The 23282-nt window shown below is 41.5% G+C and overlaps 1 protein-coding gene and 1 long non-coding RNA gene across 3 annotated transcripts in view; one reads left to right on the top strand and one right to left on the bottom strand.

Annotated features, from left to right (window-relative positions):
- Positions 1 to 22181, bottom strand: part of AQP8 (aquaporin 8) — a 44090-nt gene extending 21909 nt beyond the window's left edge. For both annotated transcript variants that reach the window (XM_075179346.1, XM_075179347.1), the window contains exon 1: positions 21937 to 22181. The gene's annotated coding sequence lies outside the window, so the exon portion shown is untranslated. The remainder of the gene's footprint in view (positions 1 to 21936) is intronic.
- Positions 1 to 23282, top strand: part of LOC142097489 (uncharacterized) — a 398805-nt gene that overhangs the window by 266918 nt on the left and 108605 nt on the right. The gene's annotated exons all lie outside the window — the stretch shown is intronic.

Genomic DNA, 23282 nt, shown 5'->3' with positions numbered 1-23282 from the left:
TAGTTGTGTTATTTCACTATAGCTTGATTGCGAATTACTCTTTTAAGGCAATTGCTGCTATTGGATTTAAATACTGAGGGGTCATTGGGTTGTAGTAGCTATCATTATGTATTGTGCAAATCGCTTTGATACATAATTAAGTACTGCTGCTATTTACCATGCCAGGGCCGCTCTGGGAGGAAGACCCCTCTCCTGCACAAAGATTTCTTCCTACCAACGCCGCCGGCGAACGGAGGAAGCGATATGCGCTGGCGTAAAGTGTTTTCACCCATGAGGGATCCAGCGAAGTTTGAGAGGCTTCAGCTGGATTCCATTGCAAAAAAACATGTAACGCCATCCTGCGTCATTCTTAATAAATGAAATAATGCTACTCAATGGGGACGGCGGTAAGCTCCAGTAAGGCCGGATCTGGCATTATCCCTAAAGCGGTGAAAGAGCCTGTTGCTGGCATAGCCTGTTCTACTCTGATGTTGGTAAATTGTACTTTTCTGTTAGGATCTACCAAACAATCACAAGAGCCATTGCAAGTATATACAAGTCTAGCCCCAAGAGCTTACAGTCACTTAAATATTGGTAATCCAATAGTGAAAAGAAAGAAAATGTGTCCATCCGGGAACTCAAAGGTTAAGTTAAATGTTTTGTGTAAAACATAAAAACAACTTTATTGATATGCAGTAAAAATATTTATATTATACAATACATGTTATCCAAATGTTCATAGCGAAATATTAAAAACAAAGGAAAATTGTATACACTCAAATGATGAGTTGAAAAAGGTTGTAGCGAAACGCGCGTCGGCGAGACACGCTCGCCACCTACTCCACTCTATACAATTATAAAATGAAGAGATATAAATACTTAGCGGCAAGAAGCTTGTTAGTTAATGGAATGTCTAGTAGGCGATACTAAATGCCGTTAACCTTAGCATTGTCAGACACCAAGCAGTATTATATTAGCCCCTATATGTAATACCCAATATGTTAGTTGTTGAGACAGACACTGTGGTTTAATGTTGTGCAGATCAGCTTGACTATATACCCACATGGGAAGTTAGCATATGAGAAGCTGGAACAATTAGCAATCTATATTAATGATAGGATGCTACAAATGGCTATATAGGCACTTTTATAAAAACATGTGGTATTCATACTCATAAGACTAACATCGTGGTACAGACTTCGTTGTGGCTTATTTGGACTATAACTAAACATATGTCTATATAGATCACTCCCCTAATGCTAATAGAAACAGTTGATATAGCACCAACGTACTGTTGTCTGATAAGGGGTATGATGAGAGATATTAAAGATTGTCATATCCATATTTAGAGGAAATATGAGGTCTGGATACAATCTATGGTAAAGAAATATACAAATATAAAAATTTAATGTGGATATCTTCTTACTGAGCCAAAAGTAATATTGTGTGATCCCTTCTTTAATATAGGGTCATGAGAAGTAATTAAAGATTTGTAATTAATAGGAGTTATTGGTGGCTTGCGTTAGTAGTTTGTTACTGCTATCTTAACAGTTTATTAGTTCTCATCATTTGAGTGTATACAATTTTCCTTTGTTTTTAATATTTTGCTAAGAACATTTGGATAACATGTATTGTATAATATGAATATTTTTAATGCATATCAATAAAGTTGTTTTTATGTTTTACAAAAAACATTGAACTTAACCTTTGTGTGCCCGGATGGACACCATTGTCTTTCTTTTCACTGTTGGATTACCAAGACGTTCTATATGTGTAGGTGCATCTCCTCTATGGCTCTATGGGTATAATTATAACATTGATCTACATCTAGACACTATGAGGTAAAAAGGTTTTCCTGGTGCAATATCTATATGACTTTGAACATAGTCACTTACATATATCTCTCCCAGTTTTGCATGTAAGATGGTTGCTGAGACGCCACTCGTTTTTATCGTACTATTCGCTTCTGATACTTATGTGTATCTTACTATTACTGCATGCAGTGTAGTATCTCCCCCCTCCGCTCTATACTCAATGCGGCCGCAAGACTCATCTTCCTCTCATGCCGCTCCTCGTCTGCCTCCCCTCTCTGCCTTGCCTTACACTGGCTCCCCTTCCTCTACAGAATCCTTTTCAAACTCCTCACCGCCACTTACAAGGCTCTCTCCAACTCTACTGCCCCTTATATCTCTAACCTCCTCTCCATTCACACTCCTGCCCGGCCAACGACCGCCGCCTCTCCTCCACTCTTATCACCTCTTCCCACTTCAGAATCCAAGACTTTTCCCGTGCAGCCCCCCTTCTCTGGAACAACCTCCCTCGTTCCATCCGTCTCTCTCCTACTCTGTGCTCCTTCAAACGTGCACTCAAAACTCACCTCTTCCTCAAAGCCTACCAACCATCTACTTAACCCCCATCTCCTCCCTTTAGCTGGTCCTCCCTTCTCTCCTCTTTCCTCAACTGACTCCTCTTCTGCCTGGTCTGTTTACCCTCCCTTAGGATGTAAGTTTGTATGAGCAGGGCCCCCTCCCCTCCTGTCTCTATACCTGTTCTTCCGCTCCGTCTTTACTGCATATGACTGGCCGGAGTTTCTGAAGTATTGGTACTTTTTGTTCATTGTTCTGTATGGTTTCACCCTGTATAGTCTACTGTTAGTACTGTGTGCGGCGCTGCGGATACCTTGTGGCGCCTAACAAATAAATGATGATAATAATAATAATAATAATAATAATGCAGTGTAAAGAGTTTTGTGGTTTACAGTAAATTCAGTGAAAAACCCCTGTACCAAACCACCACTCATAGTTACATGAAGTGACTTATGTAGACCGCCGGCTGTTCCCGCTTACATTACTTGGTATTCTATCCTTTACAGTCACAGGAACATTTTATTTTTCACTTTGAGGAAGTGTTTTTCAGAACTGTCAAATAGACGAAAACCGTATTGTCATTGAAACCTCTTTGTGACTAGAATTTGTGACACAATACCCCTTACGTTGAGGGAGATCGTGGTGACGGCTGCCATTTAGGGCACAGGGTATATGTAAGCACTTATTTACATCCACAGAGCACCAAGACAGTTGGCTCGTAGGAGTAAACACAATGCACTAAATATGCACCAGAGGCAGGGTCTGGCTGGGCTGAGGGACAGGGGGACATCTGCTCCCAAGCCGGTCTCATAGTGATCTACCTTGGGCTCGCTCAGGGGGCTACCTGCATTTTATGTCCTAAAAGTCTCGCCCCCCCATGTTAAAATTTGCATGCCGCTGAGCAGAGGGTTTTTGAACTCAGGGACAGCGCAAACCCTGGGGGGCACCATAGGCAGCGCCCTCCTTTCCTGACATTGTGGGGGCAGCATCCTCTGTTTCTGGGAGTGTGGCGCTTGTCTGTGACATCATAGCCATGCACCACACTCCCAGTCTAACACTGACATGGAGGAGCTGTAGCCGGCAGCTTCTCCTTCAACTCAGTGGCCGGCGTAGGGGCGTTACAAGCACTGGATGGGTGACGTTATTACTGTTTCTACCAATGGCATTTCCCCTGGTACCCGTATTCCCACAATACTGGGCGCTGACTTACATAGGCAGAGTACAGTAATGACGAGTTGACACATATGCGGCCAGAGGCAGACAAGCATGGAGATGCATATACCCCTCTCAGGGGGCGTATCTTCTGCACCTGATAGAGGGCAGGTGTAAATACACACTGGTGATGATGACTATGGCCAACACTAGCTGATGATTGGCTGATTGCGAATCCACCTCTGAAGCTGATAGGTGCTTTCTGTGGGTGTAAGTAAGTCTGACGTAAGCCTGGCGCATGTGCTAGAGGTGCAGACTGGGCACATCTTGAGATGCCTATATGGGCGTAAATTAGATATATTTATGGCCATCTTTTTTAGCGTAAATTCCACCCAATATACGTCCAACTAAGTAAGCATCAGGCTCACAGTGTCTACAATTTAATCAATAATATCAAATTCACAAAAACTGCAAACCACTTTGACGATTGCCTTTACTTATTCGGCAGTAACATTTTTATGAATGGCCCAATTATGTTCCTTACCTTTGGAGCTAAATATGTTGATACATTTACCCACGCCTACTGTTTTAGATAATAATGGGCATTTTGACAGTAATAAAAATGATATTTATGAATAAGCCGTTTGTTGTTTTTATTAAAAGAAGCCTAACTAATGCTTTTCTGACTTCACTTGTGTGGATTTGGCTGTTTGTTTTGAAAATGAATCATTTCTTCACAGATGCCTATTTTCCCTATCAATTTACTATGTGTGACTGCCAAATTATTATTATTTTTTTAAAGTATTTTCACAAGTTTTAGTGAACTCCCTTGTTTTGTACGAAATTATATCTTCCATTCCCTCCATGTTGCCAGCCCACGCCTAACATGACAGATTTACTGCAAAATGCCTAATTAATCACGTATCCGTCCATCAGTCATGTTGATAATCATGCTGGTGATTAACTGGGAAGCTCCAAGATATGTCACTTTCTGCTGGCTATTGTAGCTGTGCCACATTGGATAAGGCTGTTATATGATATGGGTCGGGATGTATATTGTAGCTTATTTAGTAGTATATTGCTTATCATAACTTATATTGCTGTTTTTCATTCTCTTTCCCAAACATTGAAGTTTGCTGATCTTTTCCTTTTTTTTTGGGCGTGGGTCGGAGTCACTGGCCTTATTACCATTCAGATAAGTTACATTACACCACCCTGATTTATTACCCACTCCATGTACATCACGGGTTGTAAATCCATACCATGTTTTTTCTTAGAAGACGTAAATGTTGACATGCACAAAAAACTAAAATCTAGAAGTGCTGGGTGGAGTAACATTCCGAAGAGATTTAATATGCAAATGTCACACCAAAGGTCCAACACATTAGAACCCAAACTTTCATTAAAACAAACTTTTCCGTTTGTCTCCTAAAATACTGCTCGGTTTAGCCTCATTTATGACTTAGGGGTATATTTACTAAACGGCGGGTTTGAAAAAGTGGAGATGTTGCCTATAGCAACCAATCATATTCAAGCTATAATTTATTTAGTGTATTCTACAAAATGAAAGCTAGAATCTGATTGGTTGCTATAAGCAACATCTCCACTTCTTCAAACCCGCAGTTTAGTAAATCTAGCCCGTAGTCATCATAAGAATGGATTGGACACCGGGACTGTGGTACGTCACTTTTTTCGTGAAGCTATTTATTACATTTATAGGCAGAGAAGTGAATTTCTAGGGGCACCCCAAAGTGAAATGTGAAAACAGGGTCCCTATTAAAAGGATACGAAGAATTCTAAAGACCATGAGCTCTGACAAAATTCATATTCATTTGCTGAGTGAAAATAGGTGTATGCCCCTCTACATGGCAAGTAGCGACCCAAAAATGTACCCTTATATCCTATCTTACTACTATCAATCCACAAAATTAGATCTTGGTTCCACAAAACTAGGTGCATTGGTGCGTCTACTCCGTGCTCTTCATGAACGACTTTGCTTTGTCCAACTCCTCTGCTCGGACACTTGACAAATCGAGTGAGACCAAAACTGGTTCAGTACGGGGCCGCACTTCCGGCATTTTGTGCTCCGTGAATGACCTCCAAGGTGTTTCCAATTAAGGTTTACCTGGTATAAAGTTTTTGTAGAATAGAAGCTGGCACTGGGAAGGGTGCTACAACATAGAGTTAATCTAACAACGACAGAAACATTCTGTTTAAACATTTTTAGATCGGTGCAGAAATGGAGTAGGTGTGAGACAGGAGAAGACGCCAAGCAAAATAACTGAATGCAAATTCATTTGAAGTTGAGATAGCAACGCTCAAGGCTGGCAGGATGCCAGTGGGCGATAAAGCAATCAGGAATATTGTAAACTGTAGAGTATTTCATGCTTTGTAAGCTTGCGATCAGGGCCCTCTTACCTCTCTGTCTGTCTGTATTACCCAGTATTGTTTTATTACTGTGTTTGTTCCCAAATGTAAAATGCTACGAAACTTGCTTGTACCACATAAATAAATGTTGATGATGATGATGACGTTGATAATGGTGCTTTCATTATGCATGAAAAAAAGCTTCTTATCTGATGATTGGGTCTCCTTTGTATTTTTTATGTTATGTTTCCCTGTTGTATGATGTCTCTATATTTTTAGTTATATTTGCCTGCAGCGAAAGCACCAATTGGGTTCACAGTTCTTTTCCAAAATATCTGTGTGTAAGAAACTCTGCAGAGGACAAGGTTAGGACCAGTCTAACCCATTCACAGGGCTAGACCAACCTGTAGTCTGTTGGAGTATTAGAATATTCACAGGGCTATATCAACCAGTATCCAATCAGAGCATTAGTGTGTTCACAGAGTTATACCAATCAGCATCCAATCAGAGCATTAGTGTGTCCACAAGGCTATACCAATCAGTAGCCAATCAGAGCAGTAGTGTCTTCACAGAGTTATACCAAGATGTATCCAATCAGAGCATTAGTGTGTTCACAGAGTTATACCAAGATGCAGCCAATCAGAGGACGAGGGTGTTCACAGAGTTATACCAAGATGTAGCCAATCAGAGCATTAGTGTGTCCACAAGGCTATACCAATCAGTATCCAATCAGAGCATTAGGGTGTTCACAGAGTTATACCAAGATGTAGTCAATCAGAGCATTAGTGTGTCCACAAGGCTATACCAATCAGTATCCAATCAGAGCATTAGGGTGTTCACAGAGTTATACCAAGATGTAGTCAATCAGAACATTAGTGTGTGTACAAGGCTATACCAGTGGCGGATCCAGGGGGGGGGGGTGATCGTGGCGATCGCCCCCCCCTAGCAGACACTTGCTGCCGACCGCTGCACAGTATGTGCAGGTCCGTCCAGCCGTGACAGGCAGGGACAGTGTGCTGCCCGGCTGCTCTGACTGTGTTTAAAACACAATCAGAGCAGCCGGGCAGCACACTGTCCCTGCCTGTCACGGCTGGACGGACCTGCACATAGTGTGCAGCCGTCGGCAGCCTAAGATGTTAGAAAGGGGCGTGGCCTAAACCCCCCCCCCCCCCCTAAATCGCCCCGGGTACAGCATTTTTCTAGATCCGCCCCTGGGCTATACCAATCAGTATCCAATCAGAGCATTAGTGTGTTCACAGAGTTATACCAAGATGTAGCCTGTATTGTATATAAGACACCAAAGTAAGATGTATTTCTTGCATATTAGCCAACAGAACGGGGTCTATATTATACACTAGTCCCCAGTAAGAGGTCTATATGACATGGGATGTAACACGCCTCTATAGGAAACATAGTTTAGACATCCATCTTGTTAAAATGTTTATGTAAAAATCAACATGCCATGCCAGATTTTAAAATAACCAAGAATGTTACTTTGCCTTGCGATTGAGCAGAGTTCATGCAATTGTCCTCTGTTCCTCTCTATAATAGTTTCTGATTGACTCCAAACAGTGTTTTTTATTGGCTTATGGGCAGGAAAATGTCCCCTTCGAATCACAGCCTTGTCTCAAACACCTAATGGTCTAACCATTTATACTGTATATGGTTCATATTGGTCTAATTAGTATTATTAATATATTTATAGCTCTTTCATACAAAGCCAGATGTGTTTTGATTTCGTGCTCCTTAAAATTTCATTTCCATTACTGCTGCATTAATCTTCCCATTGAATCCCAACTCTCAAATGTCATGATATTTATATTCTCATATCACTCCAATATAGAGCTTTAAAACATAACCACGTATGTTATTTTGCCATAAGTCGATCTCATGGATAGTAAGGCTGAATGACATCCAGGGAATATCTGAGTGTTATATCCTGCCAAGTAAATCCTACCTTGTTACAGTATTATCTCATGGCTGTTTTACGGGTGACAGTGGGTCGTGCCTGTAATATAAAGTGCATGATGGGTACTGGATTCTGGTAACTCAATACAAACATTTTCATTGTTAAATGAATCCTACTCTAGAGACGTAAGCCCTATGGGTTTCACACAATGAAAATCCTTTTTCTGTTGAGGACTTTCATAATCTTCCCTAAGCCTTAATGTTATCCAACTCAACTCTGACTCTAATCAAAAAAACAATGTTTAGGGGAACCCCAATATTTAACAAACACCCTGTCAGCACATCTGTAGTATTCAGAAGAATTTTGAATTCTAGCCCCCCCCCCCCTTCTCTTCGACACCAAGTGTCAAGAGTTCTGATTGGATGACAGCTGTAGAAGCTGATTTTATTTGATGAGAAAAACTGCTTTTATTTTTTACAGCCAATGAATATTAATTTACAGTAATTATAGCTGGTTCTTAGACAATTGATAGGCTTATTCTCTTGAATGTTAATGCCTCTGTGATGTCAATAATTATTTGTAAATTGATAAGCTGCATTTTTGTGACTTTCATTAACATAGTGATGTCACTGGTTCCTAGTGAAATGCTAAGTCATATTCTCATGAAGATTAACGTCCCAGTGGCATTCAAATCACTAGGAACCAAAGTAATTGGTTCCTAGCAAATTGATAGCTTCTTTTCTCATAAATATTAATGGCTCAGTGATAGTCTACACAAAGTGGCTGCTTTCACCATTAGTGACCTAAATGTAGGCCAGCAGTGGCCAACATGTGGCTCTTTGAGCTTTGAAATGTGGCTCCTGGCCGAGAGCTTTAACAAACTATAGTGGTCTAGGCTTCGGCGGGGGCAGATTTTTTAAACAATTTTCCTGCTCGACTGACCGAGAGCAGTTGTGTCATGTGACCTCCTCTGAACAATGCAAGGGGGGGCACAGACCATCCAATCAGAGAAGGAGGAGGAGAGTGTAGAGGAATGTGTGTAGGTCTAAAGGCATGTGGGGAGGTTTGATTGGCATGTATGGAGTAAATGGGATGATCTGATGGCATGTATGGGGAATTTGGGTTTATCTGACGACATGTGTGGTGGTTGAAGGGCATGTAAGGGGTATATGGGGCGGTGTGATGACATGTAAGAGGAATGGGGGTAGATCTGATGGCATGCGGGGAGTCTGATAGGCATGTGAGGGACATGTGGGGGCGTCTGATGGCAAGCAAGGAGGCTGAAGGCGATGTAAAGGGCATGTGGGGAGGTCTGATGGGCATGTAAGGGACATGTGGGGGCGTCTGATGGCAAGCAAGGAGGCTGAAGGGCATGTAAAGGGCATGTGGGGAGGTCTGATGGGCATGTAAGGGACATGTGGGGAGGTTTGATGGGCATGTAGGGGACATGTGAGGAGGTTTGAATGCCATGCGGGAATATCTGACGGGCGTTTCTGGGGCATGTGGAAAAACCTGATGACGTGGGAAGGCTGATGTGTATATAAGGGGCATGTGGGGAGATACAATGGGCATGTAGAGAAGTCTGAGGAATTGTGAACACAGAAGCAGCGTGTAGCTATGGAGAGACAGTGAGTGCCCTTTGAACCCTCTCCGCTGGTCAGCCAGGTACGCGCTGTGCAGGACTGTGCTGATTTTATGATAATTCAGAACATTTTGGCAATGTCGGATACTTTCTTTTTTGCTTATCAAGATATTGTAAATTATGTTGTATTTTCAATGTATGTGTGTGGTATGTATGCGCATGTTTATACTGGGTATATGTATATACACACACACGTAAAAGGTAAAGTTGGCTCTATAGATAATTTTGGGCTCTAGGTCTATAACTGGTTGGCCGCCCCTGGTGTAGGCGATAGGCGCATTTTAATGTGTAGCTATACTTCTCCTTCGCTTTATCGCCATTAATCTATAATATCTAGCGTAGTCCTGCTATTCCATTAGCTGAAAGCTTGTGTAAGGGACCAGTGACAAGAGCATACAACTGGAACGTGCTGCGTTGTCTGCTGTGCTGTATGTGAAGTGCAGGGTGTAGTTTCAGCTGGTCCCTAACCATGTATTAGGGAAGCTATGAGGGCTGTGTGAGACTATCGTGTCCTTCATACTGTACATTGCACTTTTACTGCCGGCATGCAGTACATCAGGGCATCAGGTTGATGGCATTGATTGGGGAGTGCACGGAATAAGCTCCGTAGATACTTTAGCATTTTACTGTTTTTACTATCTTAGTGTAAAATGATAGCACTTTATGTGGCGATAATAAAAACAACTATTTATTGTGGCTGTTATCACTGCTGTGTAAAAGTGCACAGAGGTGTTACTCTCTACAAGGTAACCCCTACCCCCGTCTTTTATGGGTCTTCCCAGCCACACGCCAGTTTACTAAAATGAATCTCTTTAATTTCCTTGTGATAGTATTTAAACTAGATGGATGTGGCTGAGAACATTGCAGCTCTCCATTATCTATGGTCATTGTTACACTACATGATCCATCTACATACTTGCCCACTATTTTAGTAAATACCCTCCGGGGGATGCTGGAGGGGAGGTCGGGGGAGAGCGAGAGACAGTGAATCGCCTAATTTTGGCCCCTCCCCCTGTGACCAAAGACCGCTATCTCGTCATCGGGTCAAAATGTGATTCGTCATGTCATTAAGCTGAACTTCCTTCATGTGTTTATTGTAATATAAGCGTTGACAATAAGAGGACATGAAGACTACCTTCTTTTCAAGTCACCAATATTTTAGTTTCCTTTTCTTAAATACATTGGTTTAGATAACTATATAAACCTGTGGTGGAATCACTATGGGGCATATTTAACAAATCACGGTAGTGCACTATTGTGCACTTACCGTGGAATTAAAGTCCCGATGTGCCCTCCGCAAATTTATTAAAGGTGCATCGCAGCAGATATCATGGATGTCTGCTGCTTTGCACTCCTGATCGTTTTTGTGAGCAGTCACCATTCAACAGAATGGTGACTGCGCCTGGCCGCAATCTAACAAGTCCCGAAAAATGTTTTTTTTCGGGAACTTGTCTTGATAATGTACGTCACCTTCACGTACATCATCCGAATTGAAGAAGTCCACTGCTGTCAGCTCTGCTCCGGAGAGCAGAGCTGGACAGCGCATGTGTGGAGGGATCACATGACCCCTCCCTGTCACTCAGCGCGCTCTCTCTGCAACGATAGTTGCAGAGACAGAGTGGGGACTTTGTGCGCATGTGCACTGCACATGCGCAATTGAAGGAAGAAGAGGAGATCCCGAGACAGCGCGTCCGAAGAGGGAGGTAAGTGTGATTTTTTCTATCACAGAAACAGCAGTTTTTCGGAACTGCTGTTTCTGTGTTCCCTTTTTAATAAATGTGAGAAATAGTTCAATCCTTATCCTTGCGATAAGGATTGATAACTATTTCTCACTTTTGCCGAATAATGATAAATGTGCCCCTTAGCACGGCAGAATCTTGAGTCTAAGGGACAGACGAACAATCTTCCAGTTACCATTAGGGACTGATGGATTCATTCATTAATTGTCCTGAATCCATTCAAGTCACAGCAAGTGACTGACATGCTAAGCTTTCCCTTTTTAGCTTTTCGCCCTACACCAAAACCCTTCTAGTCCTTGTGTACAAATTTGTAGGACACTCATCGCACTGTACTTTTAAGCAAAAACCGTAGTGAAAAACAGGGTAAATCTGAACAAAATATTTACCTTCATGCTTATTTTATAATAAAAAATAATTTGAGTTTAGACGTCCTTTGCTGTACCTCAGAGACAATCACCCTGAGTACAAAAAGCAAAAGGAATCATCACAAGAGGAAGCATATTTGGTAAGAGAGCCCTTTGCAGCTGCCCAGATCTCACCTTGAAGACCCGTCCCACAAATCTTTCTCTAGTTATTCCTTTTAGTATACAACAGCGGGCGCTAATAAAAGTATCATTTACAAGAGGCTGATCGGGTCTTTATCTTGTAACCCGCTGAGAGCGAACTATGATGTGATGCAAGACACCCTGGAAGTTAGATAAGTTTTGGATTGTGTAAGATGAATTCTTGGCTGCATGAAATATATGAATTCATAGAACGCAGTGTTGCAACTGGTGAAACATTGTGTTTTGCAATCACTGAATTAGTATAATATAAGCTATTTATACAGGAGGATTATTCCTTTTTAAAATTATATAGTTTGTCAATAAAAAAATATGATCATAGTACATTCATGTGCCTAGTATAACGCATTGAAAGGGTTTTTGATGTATCTTTTTTGGTTAAAAGCTTTTGATATATTGTTGTGTTCCTTACCCACTATGTACCCCCCCCTCCTTACCCATTTGTTTATTGTCCTTCCCTCATCTCCCCTCCCCCCCCTTTTTTTATTTCTGTACCCCTTAAAAAAAATTCTAAATTTCATAAAAACTTTTAAAGGAAAAAAATATGATCATAGCAGGAAACATGTAATCACTAGTATTTTTTTGAGTGGGGAGAGGATGGGGGCAGGGTACACCCCTCGCTAAAGCTATAGTTCCATGATAGGGTATTCTACAGAGAGATCCTTATTCATCTTCCTATTTATTACAATGAGTTGGGTAAATACTGCTTTGTTGGCCAAAGTAAACTGATAGACAGTCAATAATCAGCAAGGAGAAGCATGGAATCATTTTATTAAGGCACTAACCTTTGCTGTTCCCTTTAAATCTATGTAATGTAAATATTAAAAAGACAATTGTATACTCCTGCTATGGGATAACCCTGACTTCCCTCTAGGTCTTTCTCGTGTCCCCTTCCAGGCCTGGTGGGCAGTGGTCATCCGCTTGGCGTTTGACCTTATTGTCAGAGGCTCCTGACTGCCTTTCAATGTCCTATCCATACTTGCCGACTTTGTGATCCTGGAGGACAGGTCATGTGACAGGGGTAGGAGGGGGCGTGGTGACTTCTTTGCATCACCATAGCTCCACCCCCACTATAAATGCAGATTCACGGCATTACATAACGTGGGCGGGCTTAATGACGTGATTAAGCCCACGCCCCTGATGTTAAATTCCGTGAATTTGTGCATTTTTTAGGATATGGGAGGCTTGCCGACTCTTCAGGGAGTCTGGGAGGACTCCCCGAAATTCGGGAGCCTAATGAAATTTACGGGACAGTAGGCAAGTATGGCCTTATCTACTAAACACCCTGAATTTTTCAGAATCTCTTTAATTTTGTTCAACGTAGACATTTCTTGGAATCCCTTCCTTACGGAGCTTGATAGACTTTAGGGTATATTTATTAAACTGCGGGTCTGAAAAAGTGGACATGTTACCTATAGCAACCAATCAGATTCTAGCTGTCATATTGTAGAATGTACTAAATATATGATAACTAGACTCTGATTGGTTGCTATAGGCAACATCTCCACCATGTAATACGCTGCTGTAATATCCTGCATCAGCTTGTAAAGAAGTATTGCTGGAGGATTGAGGGAGTTCAGGAATTCCACAGGGTAGTTGGCCGACCCTTCATCGCTCATTGCTCTCTCCACTACCTCGTTTATCCTTTCCTTGCCGGGGAAATAGTGTTGCAGATACTCTTTGATGGCCATGGTAGCGTCATTCTTTAATTTTAAGAACGTCGCGGTATTTAACTGCTTGAGCCTAGGAACTAGTGAGTTTTCCATTGAGAATGAAGGTGTGAAACATACGGCAACTGTGTTCATTTTAACATTATTTTCATCTAACAAGTTGGTAAAAATAATTTTACCTTTGACTGTGAAATGTCATCAGTAGACACAGCTATAGTCAGTGTGTGTATTTATCTGTATAATATACAGCTCACGCTCAGCTGATAACTGACTGATATACATACATACATATACACATACAGTATATGGACAATAGTATTTGGCCACACCTGTTAATTATTGAATTGAGGTGTTGCAATCAGACCGATTACCTGAGGCGTATAAAATCAAGCACCTAGGCATGCAGTCTCCAATTGCAAATATTTGTGATACAAAATGGGTGATTCTGAAGAGCTCAGTGACTACAACCGTGGTACTGTGATAGGATGCCACCTTTGCATTAAGACGGTTCGTGAAATTTCATCCCTGCTGGATATAGTTTAGGATTTTTATGTCAATTGTGACCTAAAATCTACCAGTGTGCCCTATTGCAACACACAGAAGTTGGTCAAATATTATTGGACAATAAATACATGCTTCCACTGTGATAACATAATATATATATACGGTATATTACATAATCCGGATGGGTAAACCTCAGCTTGCTGAGCCTAGTGGTGGGTGCATCCTGTGCTAAAGGCCAACTAAACGCTCCATTGGTTGGGAGTGAAGTGCCTGGAATTGGAAGTCCGTCAGAACCAATGGTCACCTTTTTCTTTCAGGCACTGGAGGTCTTGAGATCCCTGATCTTCTGATGGCCGATGAGGAAACGTAGGATCTGTGCTCGTCGTCAGTCCTCTTCAGACTTGGAGCTGATAACTTGCCAGTCTGCTTGGCCTCGTCTGACATAGTCATTCATAGAAACATAGAATTTGACAGCAGATAGAAACCACTTGGTCCATCTGGTCTGCCCATTTTTTAACCTATCCGTAGTTGTTTGTAAGGATATCCTTATGTCTATCCCAAGCATGTTTAAATTGCTCTACTGTATTAGCCTCTACCACCTCTGAGGGGAGGCTATTCCACGTAAGTTTTAGTTGCCCTACTTTGTAGTCTCGAATGTCCAATTCATGCACCAGAATTGCAGATGACAAGTTGCCTAGACGGACTATAACAAGAAGCAGTCACAATACCGGCCAGGATGATGATAGTTGGGATAAATGACTATCCGTTGACAAAGTGACTAAGAGCTAACACAGAACATGATTAGGGCGCTTATCATAATTACCTTTTTCCTAGTTGGATATTTTCACATTCAAGTAACCGGTTCTTTTCATTGAAAAATAACTCCCTAGTTCCTTCTGGCAGCCCGCGATATTTGCCTAAACGGAGTCCTTGGTAACAGAGCAGTCACAAAATTGGCGCGATGACTTGTGGAAATGATGCATTTTAATGACTACGGTAAGTTGTGTTCCGGTGATAACCTTGAAAAGATAAGACCGGGCGTCTCTGCGGGAGTGTCCGAGTGCCCAGAAGGAAGGGTAAACACGGTTCACACCAGTGCCCAGATAGAACTGAAAGGCCTTGGGTGAGGTGAGCTGATTATCATCACGATATCACTTCGCCAAGTTTCCAGGAACGTCATTCTGGGACGGCTTTGCCCAAAGAGGTTTCTTTTTTTTCCTGTGTTTAACTTGATTAGTATCCAACTCGGCCACGTCTCGCAAGCTTAGGAAGTTCTGTGAGTCTTTGCAGTTTAAATGGGATGTGTATTGTTCGCATAGGGAGGGCTGGTCAGAGCATGGGAAGGCAATTGCCCACTGGGACAGTATTTTTTTGTAAACTAATAAATTAAATACTAGATACCTCTGCCCATACATATCAAAATGTGAGACATATCACTGGCTAATAGTTATAGCCATTAATACAAGGACTTTAAATATAAACAGTTAAACATAGACTGGATTAAACGACAACATTGGAGATGAAGCAGGAAGAATGGGGAGGGGTAAAACACAAGTTGGATTTGGTGATTTAAATTTGCTGCATCGGTGGTAAATCTAATGTAATTCTCATGTTTGGACATACTGTACGTCCATTTGCATGGCGGATCTTGCGTTAAATAGCTCTGCACATACCCAGTAACGGACACTGCGCTAGTGAACGTAATTGCATGCAATTCATGGCAAAAAACAATTGACACAACTGCCTACGACGTGAGAAAGGGGTGACGTATGCCATGTACAGTAAGGGCGTGCTGTTATGTCCGTCTAGTCGCTATTCAATGATAATTGTCCAATTCCAAAAGTGTGGTTCCAACCCGAAAAGCGATTTAATAGCAAAATGTAGCAGAGTAACAAATTAATAAAATAAGTACAGCCGATTACATACGCAGGCGCTCTGGATCCAGCAGTCATTCAATCCTGAAGTCTGTGATCAAGATAGTCCCAGAGCCCAGTTTATATACAGTTGGTGTTACGTTGAAAACAATAGAGATAATTTGGCATGTTTCCATTGGTTCAGGCTTCAGGACAGTCTGGTATAATGCAGGACATAGGTCAGTTCAAACGATGCCCTCCAAGGGTGGGGGTCAGCTCTCCAACAGCTGCATACGTATCTTCCCAACGAATAGCTGGTTCAAACTGGTCTATTTACATTACACACACAATACCATTCTGATCATTAATTCCTTATTATCCGTAACTCCCATACGCAAGGTGCACTCTCTTGGCTGATAGGAACGGATCTCTGAGGATAAATAGGGGATTAGAATGATACTAAACATGATATGTTTCCTGTATCCTGAACCTTAGATCTCAATAAAGTGCTTTTAACATTATATTGAACTATTAAATCTATTACATTTGATTATAAATAACTATGTGTTGGAACTATTTTAAGGTGAACTATTTACAAGTGAATGCGTAAATGTGTGTAGAAGTGTTCATATGTGTTTTGGCTAAATACAGCCTTCCACAGCGTAGCGTGCTATTCACATATTTTCAAACAAAGACAATCAGATTGATGGATATTCATTTGAAACTACTACATCCAATTATTTGACTTCGACAGTGTCAATGCAGATGCATTAGATTCAAGTCCTGTGTTTGCAGTAAGGACATTTGGTTTCAGCCATGTCATTTGCACCCACTGCCAAGCAGGTGTATATGCAGACTAGTCTTTAATTCAAAAGTTACAAGTATGTTTGTCACTAGCTAGCACAGAACATCTGTATGTAAGATACAGTCATGGTCAAAAGTTTTGAGAATGACACAAAATATTATTTTTCATTAAGTCTGCTGCCTTAGTTTTTATGATGACAATTTGCATATACTTCAGAATGTCATGAGAGTGATCAGATGAAGTACAATTAATTTCAAAGTCCCTCTTTGTCATGGCAATAGACTTAATTCCACTGCATTTCAGCCCTGCCACAAAAAGGACCAGTTGACATCAGGTCAGTGATTCTCTCGTTAACACAGGTGAGAGTGTTGCCGAGGACAAGGCTGTAGATTACTCTGTCATGCTGATTGAGATAGAATAACAGATGGGAAGCTTTAAAAGGAGGGTGGTGCTTGAAATCATTGTTCTTCCTCTGTTAACCATGTTATCTGCAAGGAAACATGTGCAGTCATCAATGCTTTACACAAAAAGGGCTTCACAGACAAGGATATTACTGCTAGTAAGATTGCACCTAAATCAACCATTTATTGGATCATCACGGAACTTTAAGGAGAGAGGTTCACTAGTTCTGAAGAAGGCTTCAGGGCGCCCAAGAATGTCCAGCAAGCACCAGGACCATCTCCTAAAGTTACAGGATCGGACCACCAACAGTGCAGAGCTTGCTCAGGAATGACAGAGGGCAGGTGTGAGTGTATTAGCAAGCATAGTGAGGTGAAGACTTTTGGAGGATGACCTGGTGTCAAGAAAGCCAACAAAGAAGCCACTTTTCTCCAGGAAAAACATCAGGGACAGACTCCTATTCTGCAAAAGGTACAGGGATTGGACTGCTGAGGACTGGGGTAAAGTCATTTTCCCAGATTATTACCCTTTCAGATTGTTTGGGGCATCTGCAAAAACGCTTGTCTGGAGAAGGAAAGATTAGCTCAACCATCAGTCCTGTGTCATACCAACAGTAAAACATCTTGAGACAATTCATGTGTGGGTTTGCTTCTCAGCCAAGGGAGTGGACACAATAAAGAATGGTACCAGAAGATCCTCCAAGAGAAACTTCTCCCAACCATCCAAGAACAGTTTGGTGATGAACAATGCCTTTTCCAGCATGATGGAGCACCTTGCCATAGGGAAAAAGTGATAACCAAGTGGCTCGGGAATCTAAACATTGAAATTTTGGGTCATGGCCAAGAAACTCCCCAGACCTTAATCCCATTGAAAACTTGTGGTAAATCCTCAAGAGGCAGGTGGACAAACAAAAACCCACAAATTCTGACAAACTCAAAGCATTTAGGCAAGAATGGGCAGCCATCAGTCAGTATGTGGCCCAGAAGTTGATTGACAGCATGCCAGGGCGAATTGCAGAGGACTCCAAAAAGAAGGGTCAACACTGCAAATGTTGACTCTTTTGAAACTTAATGTAATTGTCAATAAAAGCCTTTGACACTTATGAAATGCTTGTAATGTTACTTCAGTATACCATAGCAACATCTGACAAAAAGGTCTATAAACACTAAAGCAGCAAATTTTGTGAAAACCAATATTTGTGTTATTCTCAAAACTTTTGGCCACGAGTGTAAAAACACATGGTCTGATTAATTAAGGAACGTAACTGCTGATGTCTGCCGTATTTGCGTAAAAACTTTATTTGTTTAATGTTTTATCATTAATGACTATATTATTAACGGGTGACATTGTTTTTTTTTCTGTGTGTTCTTTTGTGACTTTATATTCCACATATGTATTTGACATATCCAGCAGTGTATTGTCTGTTAGAGCAGAGTAGACCTAGACCCGTATTCATCAACAGATATATATATATATATATATATATATATATATATATATATATATATATATATATATATACGCAACCGCGAATACGGATTCCTGATGCCCGATTTATGTGCAGCTTTCTCTGTAAGATTGGCAGCTTTCTCTGTAAGATTAGCAGCTTTCTCTCTAAGGTTGGCAGCTCCCTGTCAAACAGACAGCTTTCTCTGTGAGACTTTAAGGGATTGGTAGACCTTCTCAGGTCTTTGCCTTACTCTGCAGCACTTGTCGAACACTGTACTCGCTCTCACAGTGACATCTCTCATTAGCAGGCTCAATATATGCGGCTCCACTAGGCATGGTGGCATTGCCAGTGATGCTGCCACTATCTCCCCAATGGCTGTACTGTCACGCTTCTCCTTCCTCCACTTTGGGGCTAAGCTCTCTGCGTTTGGCAGGTTCCGACATCACGTCCTTTGTCCTTGCACATGCTGGGAGCTGTGGCTCCCCAGGTAGCTGTGGACAGTCCCCCAGTCACTGGTTCCTCCTCCCGTCATTCAGCTCCTGGGACTTAGCCCTCCTAGACAAGTGATCACAGGATCTAGAGGTTACATTCATGATCGCCTGCCTAGTATCCAAAGGAATGGTTTACAACGTTTCAGATGGCATGGGCACAGAAACACTATTTCCACAGAATTTATAAAGAAAGTGGGTTTCTTCCACTGAGCAGCAATATGAATTTTTGCGGCCAAAATTATATAATCACTCTAACGGGTCTGTCTCCTAAAGGCGTTATAGTGATTTTTTGGCAGGGTAGAGGATTCCCCAGAACAAAAACCTCTGAGCTCTCTCTCTATAAGAGAAAATCTCTCGGAACTCTCACAACACACAAAGAAACTAAACACACGTTACCTTGATCTATAAAATACTACTACTTTGCTATAATTGGCTGTCCCTGGACTCCCTGGCTAGACATAGGGAGAGAGCAGATTAATACACCAGAGAGGAAACAGAGGTAAAGTAATTAAAAAGAAAAGAACAATATAGATAAAGCAAAACAAACACAAAAGTCAAAGTAGGTAAGGAACAGTGGGAACAGGAAGCTATAGTGCTATTGTACTGTATTATGTGTGCACAGTGTGCAAGACTTTATATTGTGTTTATATGTTTATGAAGATATATATTGCAAGTAAAAGACTGATATCTGCATGCTGCCTGTGTGTTATCTATAACAGGTCTATGTGTATACCGTTGGGTACAGTCTTGACACAGGAGCTCAAGGGTGTATAAGGGTTGTATGTTATTCTTTTGTAAAAACAAAAAGGGTTGAAGTTGGCGTAAAGTGTGGAAAGGGAGGGAATAATTAACAAGGTTATCTAGGAACAGTATAAGTAGCGAGTGCATAATAACATTAATACATTCCTATTAATCCTATCCACACTAAAGTGTGTGTTAGAATTGCCCCAGCCTCCCAGTCCAGACATTGTAAACACGTTCCACCAACACTTCATACCTTTGCTGGCGCTGGTGGTGGAGATGAATCACCCACGCGTGTGTGCGCGTGGGAAGCGACTGGCAGGTCCAGATTAAGGGTTCTGGTCACCCTAGGATAACACACGCATAGGGCCCCCTCACCTTATATTTCTTCCTGTAACAGTTCTGCGCCCCAATAAACTTATCACATCCCCCCATCACCACAAAAAAAGCCCTGCTCCCTAGTCAATCTATTGGATAATCAGGGTCTAGCAAATTGCAAAAATAAAATAAAACACCTTGCAGTTGAGCTCACTTTGTCTGTGGCAAGCGGCGGGGGTCCATTAATATGGAACACTCAACTGCGCATCATCTGATACTGAGAGAGAGGGCTTGTCTGCCTATAATCTGCGGCTCCCTCCCGCACACACACACACACACACACACAGGCAGATCTGAGGACTTGGTGGGGGGTAGGGGCAGAGTTGGAATCATTCATCTCCCCTAATAAAGAATACAAAAGCAACAAGCATGTAGTGCTAGGGGCTACCAGGCCTCAGCTGAATATCGCTGGGGCTCTTCCTGATCCCCACAAACTTTGGGGCTTGGGTAATTAACAAGACTGGACAAAGGTATAATAAAAATAAAAAAACTATTAAAAAGCAACTCTCCAGCACTCAATGGAGAACTGATACAAAATGACTAACGCTGGGAGGTCTCAGAATACCCCTTAACTGGCCGGCCAATCACATGCATTTTCCTACAGTGGTTGTGCTTTGAATGTCGATAAAAAAACAAAATAATAAATAACTTTACAGCACCTTCCCTCACTGTCACTGCTCCAGCAGAAATTATAGATGGTGAATAAGAAGTGGGCAGGACGAATTGGAGCAAGTGCGGATTTGCAAGTAGAATTTTAAAAGCAAATAAAGACGACAAGCCACAATGTTTGAGCTGCAATTCGCCCAGTTGGGGCAAAGAAGTCAGGGACTACCAAGAAGTCAGAACGATAAGCATGATGTATTTATCATCAAACATAAATCTCCATTCAAAGTAAAGTGTAAATTAGGGATCACATTTTACATAAGGCACAAAGGGCTAGATTTACTAAACTGCGGGTTTGAAAAAGTGGAGATGTTGCCTATAGCAACCAATCAGAATCTTGCTGTTATTTGGAAGAATGCACTAAATAAATGAAACCTAGAATCTGATTGGTTGCCATAGGCAACATCTCCACTTTTTCAAACCCGCAGTTTAGTAAATCTAGCCCAAAGTCTTTTCCCAAATGCCCAAATCCCTGAAACTGTCTTATTTATTATTACCATTTATTTATATAGCGCCACTAATTCTGCAGTGCTGTACAGAGAACTCACTCACATCAGTCCCTGCCCCATTGGAGCTTACAGTCTAAATTCCCTAACATACACATACACACACACAGACAGACATACTAGGGTCAATTTGTTAGCAGCCAATTAACCTACCAGTAAGTTTCTGTTTCTGGAGTGTCGGCGGAAACCAGAGCACCTGGAGGAAACCCACGCAAACACAGGAAGAACATACAAACTCCACACAGATAAGGCCATGGTCGGGAATTGAACTCATGACCGCAGCGCTGTGAGGCAGAAGTGCTAACCACTAAGCCACTGTGCTGCCCATAGAGACAAGGATTCAGTTTAAGTCGAATGCATTAAAATAACAACCGTATTGGAAAGTGAATAAAATACACGTATTAATAAGCAAAAAGACTACCACATGCTGTAAATAGAATTCAATGGCTATAACCCATAGCAACAAGATATTAAATTTCCTTAGTAAAAAAAAAAAACAGACAGAGCGGTCTTTAATACATTATCTCACTTGACTAATACCAATTAGATAGATTATCACACTATTTCCCCAGGCGTTAATGGAATCAACTTGAATTGTACTCAATCTGTACAGTATAGTTTAGTAGAAATAGATGCATGTAGGTATAAAAATGCATTCTTAAACATTGCAACCAAATTCCTATGTTATTTCACAGTTCCAACTTCCAAAAAGTTTTTGCTAATGTTTCAAAGCATTGAAAAGAACAATACATTCCCTACCTGTGTGTGAAATCCTTTCCTTGTGGAGAACAGCTAGAGGGCCATGGGAACGACACAAACCATTTGCCTGACCTTAACATCTTTTGCCCCAGTCTATATGTCAGTGGGTTTAGATCCAGCCAGAGTGTGCGAGGTGAGATCACTAAGCTCATTTGCAGATTATCCTCTGCAGAGTACTTAACAAGACAGTTCAGCTCAGTGTCAGGTTAGACACTTAGGTCATTGGTGTAACGGGCATAAACATATCTAGGCATCAATGTATATATGTTAGATGCATTATGTGATAACAGATAAGAAGTCAGAGATAAAAGCAATAAAATTCTGGGAAGCACAAACGCACACATTGGACAGATCATTTAGCTTGTATTTCCTCACACCTCAGCCTGTCAAGGTCACACAGATAGAACGGCCACTCTAGTACTAGCGTGAGCGCAGGGTGTATAGAGCAAGCGGCGTTCCATCGCTATGTTTTGCACGTTCCAGTGACGTAGTCCTGGTCACCAGGTCACACATTCACATCACATCAGCAATCCACAGGAGTGCCGATAAAAATGACTTCAATCTCAGGGGCTAAGTGCCTTTTTTGGAAAGAGAAAGGTGGTTATTTACAAGCTAACGCATTCAAGTAGTTTAAATGCTGCCCTTTCTGGCTTGGTGAGTGCTGCCATACGGCGTCTAGGCAATTACACGCTACTAGTTGCTGTTTCTCGTCACTGTGTCACGTTTTGAAAAAAGGGGCACTTTAGATGTTTGCAGGCTCTGTGGTGCCAAACTCCTTCAATCCAAGGTCACTGCTAGAAAGGAGAAGTCTTGCTGCGATACGAACAACAAACACATGTCAAGTGCAGCACTAGATCTCCTCTTACCGGGAAAATGAACATTACAACATCCAGTATTGACTCAGGATCATTGTAAACTCTTAAGACTTCAGCGAGAGTAGAAGGCGCAGTGTTCTCTATAAGAATTCCAACAATCAGCAAGAGCAAATTATAATCTCAAACACTATAGGGCGTTCTGTACAAGCTAAATGTACTTTACCAGGGGTGCACAAATTGGGGAGGGGGTGGCTGGGCATGTACTCAGTTAGATAGAATGGTCATGCAATCTATATTTTTTTCACAAAATCTATAAAGATGAGCCTAAATGAATAGAAAAATCCATTACAAAAGGGGGTAGATAAATTCAACGTTCTATTACTTCTTTAAATCGTTGGATGGCACCATCTTAAAACAGACGCCAGTTGCTCTTGTCGTCTACAGCGAGGCAAAGGTTTCACTTGCATCAACTCAAACCAAAAAGGACACATTGCAATCAGGATCAATCAGTGGTTTGACAAAAGTTCTGCA

The sequence above is a fragment of the Mixophyes fleayi genome, chromosome 7 (assembly GCF_038048845.1).
Source record: "Mixophyes fleayi isolate aMixFle1 chromosome 7, aMixFle1.hap1, whole genome shotgun sequence".
Taxonomy (NCBI): Eukaryota; Metazoa; Chordata; class Amphibia; order Anura; family Limnodynastidae; genus Mixophyes; species Mixophyes fleayi.
The sequence above is the reverse complement of the archived record's forward strand: the minus strand, read 5'-3'. Positions and strand labels throughout refer to the sequence as shown.